Here is a 16,527-nt window from a genome sequence, read left to right as displayed (position 1 = left end):
CCCCACTGCCAGATTGCTGCAGTGGGTAGAGTGTGCAGGGGACTCTCAGGGCTGCTGCAGCAGTCCAGCTGGCACAAGGGGTAGTGCCAGTTACCTGAGAGCTAGTAGTCCTGAGCTACTTGCCAGGGTGGCTTTTTATACTGCTGGGGCCAGGACAGGGCAGCTTTTTATACTGCTGGGGACAGCACAGATGCTGGCCCCAGGCTCTAGCTCCCCCTGGCTGAAGATACGGGAGAAGCCAGGCAGGGTTATTTTGCCCCTAGTTGCACAATTTGCTCCACAACAAAGCGCATGTCTGAGCACACGTGCTGAGGCAAAAAGCCCCGGCTCATATTCACACCACTTCTATTTGAGCTGCTGCAAGTGCACGTGCTTGCATGTGTGGACACGCCTATGAAAGCTTATGCATCTCTGATTCATTTAGTTTAAATAAAATGAATCTCTACTCTGCCTTCCACACACAGTTTACGTTGCAGAAAGTAGAAGTACTTCAGGGTATGTGTGTGTGTCTATGTGTGTGCATGGACATGCATACGCGTGCATACAGGCATGTGTGAACATGGCCTCAAGAAGTGTGCACTCATGAAGTGAAGAAGACAGATGGAGAGGAAAACCATAGGAAGAAGCTGTCAGCTGGGCAGGATTTGTCTACTACCGTGGAAAGAAAAGGATTCTCTATGCTTAGACCACATACATCTTTGCTCTCCCACACCCTCCCATCAGTGTTTCAGTTCTCTGTCAGAGCAAAATAATTCAGACAATAGGAATAAGCACCCAAAATGTTAGATTTTATGGACCCTAATTCAGTTAGATTATTTTAGTCATGCATATATACATATACATACACATACACACACGTGTGTGTGTTTGTGCATGTGCATGTGCACACGCACACATGCGCACAGGCATTTATTCATTGTTACTACTCTATCAATATAACCCAGAGGTTAGAAGCAAAGCAGAAGCTATTGATTTAAATGGGAGTTAGTTGCAAAAGTACGTCTGGAAATCCACCCAGATATATATCTATCTGCATATTTAGGTGGCTCATAACCTTAAAACCCTGGCCCTGAGTACATACAGTCTCAAAAACTGTAGGGGCTACAGGTTTATTTTTTGCAATTATTCTCTTTCTTCTAATACAGTTACATTAATTAAAAGAAATGAAACAGTTGAATATCCATACACTTACTGTCAATACTAAGTAAAGCCTTTATTCTGATACATCTAAAGGTCAAACAGATATAATACAGATGACACCAATTTTAAATCATATTACACTGACACTGTGAGGACCCTAGAATAATTTCATTCAGATGTGTGCCAAAAAAGCAACCATTTTGCTCCAAGCTCCTTCTTTGTCTTTTTCTCTAGTGTAATTGTCCCAGATTTTAAAGGCTCTGAGCAGCTACTCTTTAATACTGTAGGATACCTTCCTCTGAAATGCTTGAGGGTATTCCAAACCTTGAAGGTACTGTAGCACTAGAGTCTTCTAACATCCAAAGGTGCTTCATTCATTCCAAGTGGACAGCTCATCTTCAAAGTGGCCTTTGGAGGAAAGTGCCAATTTTGATTCGTATTCTTATTCACAGAGCACTGAGCTGAGACCTCATCTGTAGCTTCAGGCACAGATTTTAACTTAAAACTAAAATAAATAATTTTTTAAAAAAAGAATAGCCCAGTCCATTGATGGATGGAATGAAGCCTTCAATACACTGCACTTCTGAAGGAAGCATTCCAGCTGTTAAAGTTGCATGAATTTTTCTGTTCATCATATCAAAACTTGTCTTTCTCTGGGGATTTTCAGGAAAGACTTAAAAATAAAGGAGTGTTTTGTGAAGTCCAATTTATAGAACATTATGGAAAACAGTCAAGTTGCTTTGCATTTTTTAGGAGCAGGTAACGCTTCTTTTTTTATATTTAGCCTTAAAAGTAGAATATCTATACCACCTTCCCCAGTAAAACAATGCATCAGTTATCTCTTGGGCACACAAGCAAATCGTGTCAAGATCTATTGCAGAGTTCTAAGTGTCTTTTTTAGGATGAAAGATTCTTACAGAAATGTTCTGCAACCAAACTTCCATGAGTTGATTGATGTTTGAGGTCTCCTACTGTGAGTAATGCACTTGTAGTTCGTTCAAATTAGTTTACAAGACTTTTTATTCAGCTCATTAAAAGCACACATGCAGGATGCTAATGATTTATGAAAGTAAGAGGAATCTTACATATCTGCTTTGAACACACCCTTGCATGCCCCTAGCCCTTCAGATATTATATAAGTGGTGAAAGGTTCAGTTTAGGATAGAGAAGGAAAAATTAGCAGTTTAAAGAGACAGGTATGAAATACCTGAGGTGTATAGTTTACTTTGCAATTATTTTTCAAGTAAAATATGGGCAGGGCCTTTTAATCCCATTAAATTGCAACTGATTTGGGGTACCTAACATCATGAGCCTCTTTACAGGCTACCAGCTGTTTTCACATAGGCCAATATTGTAGCTTCCAATCAGTTTCACATATGCCATTGAAAAGCCATCAGATTGCAGTAAATTCCAATATTAGACATAACCAGAATTGGATACAGCATACTAGGAGTGACCACACTGTTATATGGATAAGTATGTTGTGTACCACGTGCTTAGATCATCCAGTTCCTGTAATTAAAATAAATTGTGGAATTACATTTGCAAAGCCCTTTTTGATCTGTGCTTGAATTTGCAGAGGTTGGAGATCATTCATAGCAGGATGTTTAGGGCAGCATACTATTTGTATCCATACATTCTTTAAGCACCAGGGAAACAAAGTGTAGTGAAGGCCAGTCCCACAAATGTTCTTTAGTGGGGCAGTGCTCTGCGTTGCACTGCTTCACATTTAGGCTCATTGTTGCCTACCACAGAGATCAACAACCTACAGCCTATGGGCTACTTTCAACTCACAGAGGCATTGGGGCTGGCCCACAGAGTGGGGAACTTCAGTGGCATTTAGTGGTGGGGAGTTTTGCCTGTGCTGTACCACAGCTGGGCAGTGAGGATCTTGGCCTATGCCCTGTCCTATGCTGTTCAGTGGTCAGATGTCAGGAAAAAGCAGCAGTGGCGGCAGCCAGGTACAAGCACCAGCCCCAGAAGTGGATCGGGGCAGAGGCGGGGCATGCAGTGGAGCAGTTGCACATCACCTGCCCCCCCCTCGTGATTCCTGCTCCACCCAAACTTTAAAACCAGCTACCTGAGACAGGCATTTCTATTCAGATAGCACTGAAGAAGTCAATTGACTTCATGGTTCACTATCATCTCCCTGATCCCTGCTAATGTCTCTCCACTCCACAGGTGTTAATGACCTTCTCTCATTTTTAGTGGTCACGATGTTTCACTATTCAAACTAGCCTTTTTTATGGCAATGTTGTTGTCTGTTAGCCATTCCTGGTAATGTCCCTCTTCTGTTTACTGTCCTGAAAAGTGTTTGAAGATGTTCCCATGTGGTGGCCTGCTTTGAACTGTCAAAGTATGACCTCTTGGCCCTAAGTGGCCAAGAGGTCAGCCGCCTCCAGCTGGGCCCTGAGCTCTGAGTAGGCTCCTCTGCTTGGGACCTGCCACTTGCCTCCATAGCAGGAATTCTGGTGTTCCCTATTTAAAAACTACAAAATCCCTGATAAAAAAATCCCAAAGTCACTCTTTAAAATACCCCAAAATCCAGGTTCTTCCATAAATAAAACAAAAGACCTCTCTCTCTCTCTCTCTCTTTGTCTAGAGAGAGAGAGAAAGAGATCAAATCAGTTGGGCAATGTTTTATTGATATATTTACAATTTTAAAGCAATTTGGAAGACTACCAATCATCATAACAAAATAAATTCTAAATATCTATAGTTTGGCACTGACTTTTGGGGTTTTTTGTCATAGAAAAATCAGAGCTGCCCCTACTCCCTTTGCTCACTGGGATGTGCAGCGCCGAGCAGCACTGATATGCCAGTGCCCTGCCCCTGCTGTTGCCCCTCACTCTCAACCCACAGCCTGCACCCTGCCCCAGTCCCCTCATTCCTGACTCATGGGGTTTGTGGGGGTGGTTTGTGGGTGGATTGTGGGGGGACTGCGGGTGTGGGAGTGGACATATAGGGGGGTGAGTCCCCTGCCCCCTGCAGGGTGCAGGCCCCCCCCTGCACAGCTCACAGACTGCCCCTAAAGGGCCACAACCCCCCAAGGGCCCACAGCTCCCCAACAGGGGCTACAGGTCCCCAACAGGGGCTAAAGCCCTCCCCTCCCCCCCACAGGGTCCACGTCCCCCCTGCCAGAGCTCCCAGACAGCTTGCAGTGCCACTCAGCACCCTGCTGAGCCACACAGCACCCACGCAATCTGACAGTGGCAGCACGGGTGCAGGGACAGGCTCTGCCATGAGGACCCAGGGGCCTAGACAGCTGCTGCTACAGCCGATGAGTGTTGGTTTTGGGGGGTTTTTGAGTGCCAGGATGCTGGGGCCAGGCGGGGCAACGATTGGTGCTGGGACGGGGTGGGGGAACAATCAGCAGAGCTGGGGGAGCAAGCAAGGGCTGGGGCTGGGCAGGGCAGCGATCGGGGGTTGGGACTGGGTAGGGGAATGTTTTGGGGAGCTGGAACCGGGCAGGAAAATGTTCAGGAGGGCTGGGGGAGCAAGCAAGGGATAGGGCCGGATGGGGCAGCGATCTTGGGAGCTAGGGGAGTGAGCAGGGGCTGGGGCCAGGTGGGGGTCCCCCATGGTTCCTTCCCCCCTCCTCCAACCTCTCCAACCCTGCCACCCCCTGCTTACCCTGCATGGAGCCCAGGTCCAGGTCCCTGCAGCTGCTTCAGCACCAAAGCAGGGGCCAGATGCTCTGGCTGGTTACCAGAGCACTCTTGTGGAGGACGTGAAGTTGCTTCAGGGCATGGTCCGGGACTGTGCCTTGCCTCACTGTTTTGCGGCATTTTTTTTTTTACCCCTGGCTATCCAGGGGTCTATTTTTGCCCCCACACTGCTAATTTTCAGCACGGGGAACTTTTTTTGTTCCTGCACATGTGGTTTGCAAAGTGGTTTGAGACACTGCAAGAGGTATGTGCACACTCATCTGGATGCGCCCAGGTAGAAGAAGAATGCGTTTCTTTCCCACACTGAACCTTTCACTAGTAAAAATGGCTAGTAGATGCAGCATGGGCATTGTATGTGGGAGCTGCATTGTATGTGGCTTTCAAATCCTTCATATGCCTGTCTTGGGGTAGGGATTTGATCCCACCTACTGCACTATCTGGGTATGTACCCTCAGTGTTGGTCTGCTGGATGTATAGGTAGGTGATACCATTATCACTGTCTCTTCCTTTCCCACCCTCTAAGAATACCTGCTAGCAAGAAAAGCGGGAGAAAGCCTGTACCGTGATTCCTTCCAGAGCTCAGATGCTGAGCCTCTCACCATTGTCAGGATGCCCATCAGAAGAGGTGTAAGTGTTCAAGGACTGTGCTTGTGGAAATGTAGATACCTACAGAATTTAACTAGGATTTAACTAACTCCAGAACTGGACAGCAGCTGGGTGGAGGTTCTGAGGATCTCAGTGGCAAGCAGATGTCAGACTCTGGCACTCAGCTTCTTTGTGGCCTGATATTAGTAAAAAATAAAAAATCCTTGCAACATATACCTATGTATGTGTTGGGAAAAGATACTTGGTATTCAGGACCATCCCATGAAATGATGCTTTATGAACTCATCCAATATAATGGGATGTGACCTGCCTAATTAGAAAGTTCTATTGCAAGAGACATCACAAAAAAGTAGAAAAAAGAATAGGTTTGATTTCAAGCAAACAAGGCCTGTACAGCTAGCAGAGATGCTGCTTCATGGATTGCCTAGCAAAGCTGATCAAGATAGAGAAAGTAACCAACTGTTTCAAGTTTTAAAAAACAATGCTTTAGAAAATGAGAAACTTGGTGGCTTGGTAGAAATATGTATTCCTGAAGCAGGGATCACAGTGTTAAATCCAAAATGTTTAACAAATTTCATGCACAGCTGTAGGTCAGATAGAGTGGAGGCACCTTTACAGTGTTATAGTAACAATGGAGGTCCAAAAGTTGTTTGTAACCTTTGGTTTTTGTTCTCTTTTCTCCAGGTCTGACTCCGATACCTCAGAACAAAGCATGCTCAGGGCTTATTTTCTAAGTATCTGAAGGTAACTATTCTCCTATCAAGCAGCTCAAGGAAAACTTTGCTTTGTCACCTGGCTGTGAAAGGGATAAGGCAGGAGATACCTAATGCTAACCACCACCCATCTATGCTAAGGTATTCTCAATATTCTCAGGTTATTTTACTGTACTGTAAGTTGGCCATATTAAACAATGAAGCAATTCTAATACCATTCCTGTTGCGTATTACATACATTTGTTTATGTGTTTGTTAGAATCCCTGTTGATTCCTGTGAAATTTATCTTTGTCACACCTACAAAAAACTTATTTCTTTTTTTTGCATTTCTGTAGCCATCGTGATAAATGTCCCATTTGGATGCATTTTAATGTAATGCATTACATTTATTTTAGTCTGTGGCTAAAGTGTATTGCTGGGAAGCTGGAGACTATCTCCAGCGGAAGTGGGAGCCTGGAACCTGAGGACATTTTTACACATAGAAGTGCCCAACGTGGCATCACTTCCAGTTGTATAAGTGGCGAAATGTGCGTCAGCACTAAGAAAATGGCAGCAGTGCGCTTTTGACCATATGGAAGATGCTTTCATTCAAAAGCACACCACTGCCATTTTCTCCGCGCTGACATGCATTTTGCCGCTTATACTACTGCACGTGGTACAGTGCAGTGCATGTCAACTTACATGCAGAGCAGATTTGATTAATCAATTCACTGAGTCTGCTCCAAAGCAGTGGATCTTCAGCACATCTCAGGACAAAAAAGTACATGTATAAATGCTCTAAGTCTGTGGCTATGTGCCCTAACTATTACACTATTGAGCTACAAGGCGGAAGCATCCTTCATTCTGCTTCTGGTACTTAATTGTGTCCTTGGGCAATCCTGTTCTGCCACAGATGGAAATAGAATCGAAACTGTGCATATGGGCCAAAAGCTGCAGTAAACATAGCTGTGTGAGAACCACTTTGGTTCATAAAGGAGGGAAACAATTTAGCCCATGATCTCAACAATGATTATTTTAGCCAGTGAGAATTGCTAATCAATCTCATCTCAACTCTGATTATTTTAGCACAAGTCTTGCTAAACATTATGGACCAGAACATTTTACACCTGTTAGGTATCCAAGCAGACCTAAGCATCTAAGTGTGATCCTATTCCTGCTCAAGCCCTGTGATAAAGTTAATTCACCTGCTTTTGTAACAACTTGATCACCTTAGCTTAAAGTCCAAGTCACAAAACGCCAGAAGCAGCAAGAGGACTTGCCCACCTTTTACACTGTTTTTCAGGAACTGGCACAGGGTGGATTAGGATCACACCTGGTATCTTTAAGGTAGAATATGACCCAGCCCATTGGATTTAACCCTAATGTGATCCTGGCTTCAGGAACACAGATTTTTGCTAAGCTGCCAAGTGTCTTATTTTCCTTATAATTTTTTTTCAAGTGTTAGGCAGTTGGTTGCTTGCTGTCTCTCTGTGCTCTGGTAGGCAATCCATGGAGCAGCATCTCCACCAGCTGTACAGGCCTTGCTTTGCTTGCTCCATGCCTGGAAGAGATGCTTCTGACAGGTATATACAGAAAGACTTACCTACTCTAGGAACTCCATATAGTTGTTGCTATAAAACATTTAAAAAATTTGGTACATATGGTATTGCTTTGTTTTCTGATTTTAATCTATTGTTGTAAACTAATCTAAAAATGCTTCTGCTGAAACAGTGTTTCCAATCCCTTTAATTCCTAAAGTATTTAAATAGTATACTTCTATAGGCACTCTTCATGATGCTGTTTCTTCGCCTTTTTCAGCGGGCAGTTATAATTTCCCCATTGTGGACCTGAAATCTGACTCATTATTTCCTCTGTTTTACCATGATGTCTGCTGCAACCAACCTTGCTAATTATTGTTGTATTCAGGCAGGTCACATTCCATTATATCAGACGACTCTCTAAAACAATTTGAAAAGAAATAAGACTGCGTGAAGAATCATCTTGGGTGAAATAATCTTAAATAGATTGGATATTTTCAAAACTGCATTTGAATGAGAAGATAGGTATATTCACTTCGGTACCATTTTATGTGACTTCAGTCAACAGATACACATTTCTCAGGAGCTATAAGCAGTCTACTGTCTTCTTTTTTCTCTTACTGAATGCAATATAAAGTAGCAACATTATATTTTGAAGTCCACGTGTAGTTAGCAGTAGCGAAACACTTCTCAAGAAATAGGTTGCTCTTAATGAGCAATATTGTTTCCATATATACTAGTTACTATAAACCAATATGAGGAGAATTTTTGCCTAAAATATAGATACACCTATGCCCTTTTGAACAAAACAAGTGATCTTCAATGTCTACATAGAGCAAAGAATGCCCTGTTAATTTTTGTTAAAAACCTCATTCCAAAGACTTGCCTTCTATGGTTCCAAGGTATTTATCTACCACAGGAGAATGACGAAATTATTCAACTCTGCTGGTTTTTGTGCTTTTTATTCTAGGTAGATGGGATGGATACAACCTGAAACCTGTACAATTCCACTTTGTATGAGATCCCTATTCCTCACCTACCGCAGTAACCATTAATCAAAAAGAGCAGAATAGGGTAGGCACTATAGCAATCTTTGTTTGTATTTAAAGTTAGGTTTATCATTCACTCTGCCCATATTTTATGGGTATTTCTCTCCTGCACCCAGAGGGAAGGTTAGATCCAAACATCTATTTTAAAATGTGTTAGATAAGTTCATCTAGTTTCCCAAATAGCTGTCAATGTGTCAATTCTTATACATTTCTTATACAGTAACTGAGCTAAATGAGAGAACTACTGACAAAGTATTCAAACAGTGTGGCTTTAAGTAGGCATGTCAATGTAGATATTCTTATCAGGAACACCCTAAAAATAAACTTATAAACAGGCTGAAAGACCAAGGGATTACATTCTACTACCTTTTCTTTTAAACTAAAAAGATCTTTTTGTTGTATTTACAGTGCAACAAAGAATAGTGTTACTGACTGTGACTGGAAAGCTGTGATGACCACAAATGGCGAATATGTGTACCCCTTCTACACAGGACAAGCAAGATGTGAAAAACATCAACATTCAAGGCTCAAAGTCATTTTTTTAAAATAATCCCTAATTATGAGGATACTCCAGGATTACAGAGAATGTAGTCTTCACAAACTACTTACCATCAGACCAATCTATTAAAATATTTATGCACATGCTTCACATTAAGCATAGAAGCAGCCTCGTTAAAGTCAATGGCACGACTCACATACTTAAAGCACATATGCAAGTGCTATCCTGGATTGAAACCTCTATTGTTAAAATCTCCTTTCACAAATTCAGCATGCAAGTACACACTCTCATTCAAGGTGAGCTGTGAAAAACAATCCTTTAAAGTATTCTTACAGGAAACAAAGGAGACTGATGCTAGTTACTTTTACACTTATACTGGAGATGGACAACCTTTCCTACTCATCAACCCCCACCCGAACCTGATGCAATTCTTATTTATTATTGAGGCCAGTTTCTGACTGAGTTGATGATATCACTGAAAAAAACCTATTAGCATACTAGATACTGCCTTACTTCCAAAATTTAGGTCCGAGTGCCCCCTCCTGGTGGATCTAAGTTGTAAAAACATTTTAAAGAGAAATGGTAAAGAGTGTATGTGTGCATGTGTGTGCACACATACTGGATACATGTGTGATGGGATAAGAACCCTGGATATGAATCTTAATCTCCAATAAGTACTTCAAGCATCATCAGTAATTTCACATCATCTTTAATGACCATCAACATGGACTGCGCACAGTATTTTGTCACTTTGGCCGAAAGAATGTCGATTTCTTTTTCAATAATTATGAGTAATTCAAAATGTTGTCTCAAAATATGAGGGATCCAGGATACAATGATCAAAAGATCAAACCAGACTGTAAATTTTGGAAAATAAATATAAACAGCTTTTTAATGCACAATTTAAAATTATGACAAGATTTATCCATAACCCCTCTCTCCCTAAAGCACCTTATAAATTACTGCTGACTGTCACTTTATTTTTTTCTTTTACTCTGAGCTGACACATGGCAACTATTTAGCAGTACACAGCAACCCTATGTAATAATACCTTGCTCCGACTGCTAGGAGGCTTATCTTCCGCTACAGTGAGACTGGTGCGACAGACATCTGAAACAGCAGTGGTTGCCTGCCAAGAGCTAAAAATGGGTCTTTTAGCAGCTGTGGATTCTGGTGTCCTGTGGCTGGTTATCTAAATCAGATAGTGAGGTGGGTCACATCTGGCCACAACATACAGTCTGGTACTTTTTGTGATTGATATCAGGATTTGGGCCATTACTTGTTGCAACTTTTCCATACAGGCAATGATTAGTAAACTGTCAAGGTCAGAGGAAAAGGGGTTGAGTATATTAGCTGGGTGCTTCTGAATGTCATATCACATGGGACTTTGGGTTGTGATACTGGTTCTGTTCCAATCACAGACTGTGAAAATAAGAGTGTATGTTGGTGGCAGCTTACAGTGTTAATGTTTTCTGGCACTTCTTCCTGACAGCTACTGTCTTTCTACATCCAGCTGTGGAAGAGATTGGGATATGCAGTATCAACTGCTTGTTACAGACAAGAAATGGAGGCAGAGACATTAACTTATTTTCCCAATATCACACAACAGGTCAGTAGCAGAGCCAGGGACAGAACTCAGACACCTTTCCTTCCAGGCACATATTCATTGCAAAGCTGCTCCTAGATGCTTCTGCAGTCATAGGGAGCAAGAGCATACTTTTCCATGTATATCTGGTAAGACAATGGAAATTTATTTCAGAGTTCTTGCTGCAGTTACATGGGGCCAGATTTTACTCCATCTATTGGGCATCTAATGGGGCAGACAGAAATGCAGGTCCTTGCTGTCACTGAGAATGCTTTGCAGGAAGCATTCTGAGTTTCATTGATTCCCAGAAACAAACGGAAGTTCACTGTTGGTTCCAGGGCGAGAGGAATATAGCTGCTGGCTGCCAGGCCACAGCTGGTTTTTGCTAGCAACCTCCCCTCTTCCCTGTGAGGCTGCAAAGTTTTCAGAATGAGAGGGGGAAAAAGGAGCAGAAGGAGCTCCTTCTAGGAGTTCCCCAGCCAGTGCTGGAGGATGGAGTGGGTGAATTGGAGCCTCCCCACTGTGGGGAGAGCTCCAATACATCTGCCCCACCCTCCAGCGGGGTCTGAAAAACACCCAAACCAAACTCCCTCCATTCCCTTTTCCGACTCCTATTTGGAAAACAGCTCCAGGCTGGCAGGTATCCCAGAAAGAAGTTACAGAAGACATTCTGTTCTGAAACATCTTCACCTGACCCCTCACACAATGAGGGGGTCTCATTTTCACTTGATTGGCCATTTTATAAGCTGTCTTCAGTGCATTTGTGTTTGGTCATGACTATAAACTGCTTTCTGTGGCCAGATTGGGCAAAAATTGTTACTTCTATCTGTGCCCTAAGTGGACTTAGGCACCTAAGTGTCATTCTATTCCACCCCGTTCAAGCCCTCAAAAACCATTAATGCATCTACTTTTGTAACACACCACCCTCTAACCTTTAAGACCAAGTCCCCAAAAAGCAGTGAAAAGGAGGGCCCACCTGCCTTTTGCATTCCCAGTTTTTCAAGGACTTGAGCAGGGTGGACTAGAATTGCACTTTATGCTGAAATCCATTTATGCACCTAAAAGGTGGAATCGAGTCTAGCCCATAGGCTTTACTCTACCGCAGTGATTCTCAACCAGGGTGCTAGGTCAATCTGGGGTGCTACAAAATCCTTTGAAGTGTACCCTAGGATGTGAGGAGATAAAGAGAGTTGTAATGAGATAAGAAGGTAAGGACAGACTCATACTCTCCCTGTCTGGCTGCCCCCACCCCTCCATGGACTGCTATCTCTGCAAAGAGGGAAGCCCTGCAATAAATGAGTTAGTTTTTGAAATGGGGAACTGTTCAGCTCACAAGTTATGCAAGACTACAACGAGTCTGAAAAGCAGTGTGCTCAGCCTTAAAAAAAGTTGAGAACCACTGCTCTATTACCTAGCTCTGCTCCCAGGTGCATAATAATATAATTATGCACATAATAGCTATTATAACATAATAGGTGCACTGCACTACAAATGCATATACATTTTACAATTTTTCAAACAGAAATAAGGGGATGAAACTTAAGAAATAACTTATTTTGCAAGCGATGATGTTGGCAGGAAAATTAAGTCAGGGTCTTCATTAGACTAACAGGTATACATTGAATGAAGCAGAAAGAGGAACTGGTGGAGTTGGACAAAAGACTATTTTCCCTGTTAAAATTTTTTAACAATTTTTCAATGTCTGTGCCTGAGATTTTGCAGAAAAAAAATATTCTGCATAAAATGTTAATGTTTTGATTGGAGTACAATTTTTGCTTAATTTGCAGAACTACTTTTTTCTTCAGTTTTTTTTAAATGATTTTTTTTTTTTTTTTAACTCTAGGTGATTGAATTTGGAGGATTTTTCCCTATGTCTTTTTTTTATCTTTTTCTCTTTCACCCTGCTTTACAAACTAGAGGGGTAACGGTAAAAAACTCCCTTTTTCTTCTCCCACTGAAAAAAATGCATAGAAAAAGGGAAAAAAAATTTAGAAGTATCTGGAGGCAAATGCTTAACTTTTTCTGCTGAAAAAGCAGAGGGAAATAAAAGTTAAAGTAATATGGTCTCTCAGTTATTAACACTTCTCACACTTTTTCATTTAAACAAGGTAACAAACATGAGTGAATGTTCTTTTCCCCCAAAAGCCTGACAACACTATCAAAGGATGTGGATGGAGTCCTTGATAGTTATCAGTTCACTGCTGCAAAACGCAGGCTCCAATCCTCCTTTCCTGGTGTAGAAACATAATGGTAGAAATCCTGCATGACAAAATGCTGTTCCCAAAGCAGGACAAGCAAGTGGGTTGTGGATTTCCATCTCATCAGCCTTTGCTAGTAGGTTGCATTGATGTGCCATGGGTACATACGGGAAATATTTAGTCAGGGTTGTAAAGAAGGGCTTTAACTATGTTATATATTCATGTGAAGCTTCTCACATGTATTCATTTCATATATATATGAACGGCAGGTAGATACATGATACTGCTCCTGCCAGTGCGCAATGTCATTAGTGATTAAACCAGTTGCCCACTTTTGTGCGTATGCCACCCATCTTTCTAGTTCTGCGTGTACTGCACAAACTGTTTTTCTCTTTCTCTCTTCCTCAGTCAGAAAGGAACATCGTTTTAATCATCTTTTTGAAAATTCTCTAAGCCTACTTATCTGATATTCTCTGCTACTCTCCCTTCCAGGCGATTCTTCCGAAGACAATCAAAGATTCCAGTGCTCTCTTTCCGTATATGGTTTAGATCCTTTAGGAAGGGAGAAGAACCAGTATTGTATGATTTACACAACATAAACATAAACCAAGTGATGTGGAGACTAGAATTTGTTTACATGAAAGATTCGCTGGAAAATGTTAATGGCAAACAAATGTATAAAAATTGACGCAGGTGTGACTTCTTCACAATCAGAAAATGTAGCCAAATTGATTATTTGCTTGGAAATATCCAACAAGCTCAAATCACCTGCTGGTAATAAATAAAAACAATGTGTTGAGGTACCTGAGTAAAAAAAGTTTGCACTATACATTCTGAGTTCACACCACAACATACCCACATTGAATGGCCTTCAAAAATGTTTTCTCTGTTAGCCACTTTTGTAATACACACACTTCATTCACGCTATTTTTTGTTATTCTAATCGAACAGAAATGAGGGGAAAAAAATATAAAACAAGGCAACTGTTAACCTTCTTGTCGGATTACAGGGTACGAGGGTCTTCCTCCAAGATTTTAACCAGAATTGGGGTAAATGCTATCTAAGCCCAAACCAAATAAGGTAAATGTCTACAGGGAAGACAATAGTATGTTTTTCAACTTCTATTTTTCATGATGCATTCTTCCCTAGGGTCAAAGACCAAAATTTTCAAACATATAAGCAATTTTGGATTTCTCATACTGGAGTGCCTAATTTGCAATGATCTTCAAGAGGCCTGATTTTCTAATGGTTTTTTTAATATGACTTCATTTGGGCAACCAAAAATTGAAGAATCCAGAGTTAATAGTTACCTTTCAAAATCTAGGATACGATACCCCATTTTTAAATTACTGGGGTACCCACCTAGGGCTAGATTCACATCTCTGTTACATCCGCTTAAATCCAGAGCATGGGATCAATACTGACATCAAAAAAGTAACACTGGATTTATACTTATGTAAACCAGGTCAATATTTGGTTCCTTGTTTTATCACCTGGTTACTATAAGGTTAAATTCAAATATTACATACTTCTAGACCTTCAAAACTAACAGTCCCTGCAAGACTGGAAAACCAGTGCGATGATAATAGAGTTATTTATGTTTCCATTAACCATTCCTTTTGGCCATCTCTCTGGATCCCTTTATGATCTTTTTTTCTCTCTATTCCACAGGTTTTTTTTCCCTTGTACTTGCTTCCATTGTCTCCATTTATTTGCTTTTCCCCTCTCTTCCTTGCCATGGTCAACTGGCAGCAGAGACAACAGAAGTACCCTGTACAAAGAAGTGAGTATAAAACAAACTGGAACTGAATGAATGTATTCTAGTCTGTTTTACTTTGCTGCCAACTCCTTGTGGAAAGTGATTTTGATCAGTAGCATAGCTATCTGATGCTAGTGCAAGTCAAAGGTCACCAATCTAGCAGTGTTTTAAGAGTGCTAATGCTTAGTGGGAGACCAAGAGTTCAAAGTCACACAGCAAGTACTTTGGGTAAAATGGAAAGTTTTGAAGTTATTTTTAATGGTTGTTTTGAGTTGCTACTTTTCTTCATTCACTTTTACATATGTCAAAGGTCCTATGCCACTACAAGTGCACTCCTCCTCCTAAAGGCTAGGCATGATTTGCCCTGAAGCCAATAATACATGTGCAAGATTTCAAAAAGTCTGTAACTTACTTTTATCTTCTTGTATTTGTTTCGATACTAAAACTAGCAAGCAGTGGAAAAATACTTGGAAACAGTTAGTGTACTACTTTGAGGAAACTGCCTTCGCAATTTTTTTCAGTTATTTGAACATCTAATTAGTTATTTCAAATTTGGTTTAAACATAGCCATAAGAAGTTGCTGGTTTCATAGACAGCCTGTTCCTTATAAATACACCTAGTACTGTCAAGAAACGGCAACTCTGAGACAACTAGTGTCAGAAACAAGCACAGACAGAGAGCTTCTAAATAAAGCTGATACCAACCTGTGTGGAAGAACCCTCATGCCCCCTTCACTCTGAAAACCAGAACTGTTCCCCTAAGAAGCTACCTTATGTGTAAGGTATCTGTGGAGGCATAAAAAATGCCCGCTACAGATGGCTGTTTCTGTCATTTCCAAATAATGAGGCATCTCTCTTTAACATGTGATTTTTATTAATGTTTGGAGAGCTGTAAAAAGAAAACAAAATTTCAAGTACCTTATAAAAGCTTCTGATAAAATAACACCACACTCCTACTGCTTGGTAAGATATCACTGACCAGAGTTAGAAACTGAAGCATAGTCAAATCCTTAATTCCAGAGTGAAACAGAAGAACAAATGTTTCTTCTAGAGTTTCTTTCTTTGATGAAACTTAAGACGTGTCATTTTCAGCAAAAGGGCAGCACAACCTACATTTACAATTTCATATTAGCAGGACAAAAAGAAAAAAGAATTATTGACTGAGAATAAGGCACAGAACCTTTCACCACTGGATTACTACAATAAACATAGAACAGGTCAGCAATGACAGAAAGTCTTTATTAGCTGGTAGCCATCTGGCAAATCATATGAAGTAAATTGTCTCTGTTCAGTATGAAGTCTCTGTCCAGTTCCCAGGGACAAATGCCTAGAGCACACCAAACATGGGGTTGAATGGCTATGGAGTCATAAAATCTAGAGATGGAAAACCATCCCATTTATGCCACATTTCTTGTGGTGCTTTTCTTAGTGCTTTGTATTAATATTAAATATCCCAACCCAGTATAATATTAAATATCCCAGCCAGTCCCAATCTACTGACTCTCTCTTCTCATCCATAAAAGCACACTTGGGGTATTACCTCTCAGCTCTCTGTTCTTGGGGAACCCTGACACAGGACACAGACTGTCTGACTCACAAAGAATCGCCCCCCCCAACAGAAACTGATTAAGATGCAGTGCGAGACACACCTAAACCCCTCCAGATAAGGGTGACAAAAGTGAAACAACTGCCCTAGGTCTCATTTGCATCCGAGATGGAACCAGATGACCATTCATTTACATGAGAGATGGAGAACAGAAAGCCTGAAGCAGAGACTGCAGTGAATTCTGGGA

The 16,527-nt window shown here is 41.3% G+C and overlaps 1 long non-coding RNA gene across 1 annotated transcript; it reads left to right on the top strand.

The window, feature by feature from the left end:
* Positions 1-3,237: 3,237 nt before the first annotated feature.
* Positions 3,238-16,349, top strand: LOC109313576. Its single transcript, XR_002102089.1, has 3 exons — positions 3,238-3,347; positions 9,082-9,089; positions 16,336-16,349. It is a non-coding gene; the product is annotated as an uncharacterized LOC109313576 (long non-coding RNA).
* The last annotated feature ends 178 nt before the right edge of the window (positions 16,350-16,527 follow it).

The sequence above is a fragment of the Crocodylus porosus genome, unplaced genomic scaffold, assembly GCF_001723895.1.
Source record: "Crocodylus porosus isolate Cpor-Errol unplaced genomic scaffold, CroPor_comp1, whole genome shotgun sequence".
In the NCBI taxonomy this organism is placed as follows: Eukaryota; Metazoa; Chordata; order Crocodylia; family Crocodylidae; genus Crocodylus; species Crocodylus porosus.
This window is presented reverse-complemented; position numbering and strand designations above follow the sequence as displayed.